Genomic DNA, 2,254 nt, shown 5'->3' on the forward strand with positions numbered 1-2,254 from the left:
ATTTTCCAACCCAATCCTTGGACTTTTGAACAACGAATGCTTATTACTTTGGCCCCGGATTGACCAGTACCTTGTGAGTGAAGTTTTGTAAATGGAAACTGAAAGGAAGCCCATGACATGCACCACTTAAGCAATGGTGACGTTTGTGTTCTGCATGAATGACTCAGTGTGGAATAAAGTTTTAGGCTTTATCTTTGACTTGTTGCAGTCATTAAACTGTGGCGATGCTGGAGCACCACCTCAAAAAATCTTTAGTCAAATGAATTGACCCCCCACCCCCCACCTACTTATTTCTTTTTTATTCCTTCGGTCTCTTTCGCTGAATCACTATTATGAAAAAAAAGGGTTGGTTGGCACCATAAGAAATTTTCATCCCAGTCACAGGGTTTCAGGTTCAATCCCACCGGTGCTGTTACAAAATTCCACAAAAACCTGTCTGGCCATTGAGCTTTTCATATTTAAAGAACTAGGGGAAAGTATTTCTTTTCTTGGAAACAGATGAGGGTTGGCAACATTGTTCTTCATCCGATCCATGGAAGCACAGGAAAGGAGGAGATGTCAAAGTAGACATGACAATGAGAATATATTGGGAATTCAGAGAAATGATTTCTCAAAGAAAAATCAACCAACATTAATATTCTGAAATAAACATGAGATATTCTGTGGTGTGATATTGCAGGCAACTGGAACCGTAAGAATTGATTTCCAACACCTCCACCACCACCACCTCAATATCATTACCATCATTTCTACCACCACCACCACCCACACCACTTCTCAGCTATATTAATGTCAGCTTTTTTCCAGACAACAATGGATTGGACAGAAAAAAGAATTACAAGTAATAATTAGCTTAATTTTAGCTCTTAATGAATTATTGATGATTATATATATGTATGTGTGGCTAAAGGATATGGCTATGAAAAGAGATGGTATCAAGGGACAACTGCAAGAGAGAGGGAGGATAAATGGCAGGGTGGGTGAGATGTCCATTCCTTTCTAGCAACCCGGAACCATCTCATTCATTAGCCATTCTACATCCATTAATATTCTCTCCCTCTCTCCCTACATTGAACCAACAATTATCTTTCCTCATACACTACACCTGCCCCCATCTCCCCCACCTCACCACCTGCAGCCTCCCCAACCACATGTCACACCCTGCTCTCTCTCTCTCTCTCTCTCTCGTCCTTCTCTCAACTAGGTCCTCATTCCTATCCTGCAACTGTCCCTTTCACATCCCTCTACCAGCACCGATTTATGCATCAATGGTCAACTCCACCCCTTCTTACACCCACCTTTTAACCTACCCATCTTTACAGCTGTTGCCTACCGCTCATTCCCTTTCCCACTTCCCCAACTCTTGCTTGCCCTATATATTCTTGCAAACCCAAACCCATCCATACCCCTAATTCCTCAGTTCCCATTTATTTCTACTCAATCTGTACCTTCGGGGGCCACCCAAACACCTTGTCACCTCTAGCTGTTTCCAGTCTCACCCAATCCTTTTCACCGCCCCCTCTTCTAAATGCAAATAGCTGTTTACATACATACATACAGAACATTTATATAAGTAGCTATATCCTGGTAGTGGTATAATTGACGATGCAGCATGACGTGTCCATGTAACTGTGTATGCATGCCTTGGTTCTGGCTAAAGAAGATACTACATAAAACAAAATTCCACAAAGGGAAGTAACTCAAAGACGTCCACAGCATGAAATGAAAGAAATCAAGTATGGATGCCCATAAACAGTGACTGACACATGCACACACACACAAAAACTAATTAATGATTCAAAATTTTCATTTTAATCAAAGAATACCAAAACAAAGAAGCATTCATTTGTGACTCACAAAGGAAAAACAGGGAAACAATTTCAAGACAAAAAAAATGAAAGAAATTTCATTCTGATGCTTAACGAGGAAATTGTGTCATCACTAATAAGGGTGCTGACAGCAATTGATCATCAACCTGGTTGGCTCAGTTGGGGCTGACCCAGGGCTAAACAGCAATATTTTGTTATAAAACTTTTATCTTTTTACTTGTTTCAGTCGTTAGATTGCTGCCATGCTGGAGCACCACCTTGAAAAATTCTAAGTTGAATGGATTGACCACAGGACTTATGTTTTTTTAAAGCCTGGTACTTTTACCAAGCTGCTAAGTGACAGGGATGTAACCACACCAACACCAGTTGTCAAGTGCAGGTGGAGAACACACACACACATACAGATATATATATATATATATATA

The sequence above is a fragment of the Octopus bimaculoides genome, chromosome 20 (genome assembly GCF_001194135.2).
Source record: "Octopus bimaculoides isolate UCB-OBI-ISO-001 chromosome 20, ASM119413v2, whole genome shotgun sequence".
In the NCBI taxonomy this organism is placed as follows: Eukaryota; Metazoa; Mollusca; class Cephalopoda; order Octopoda; family Octopodidae; genus Octopus; species Octopus bimaculoides.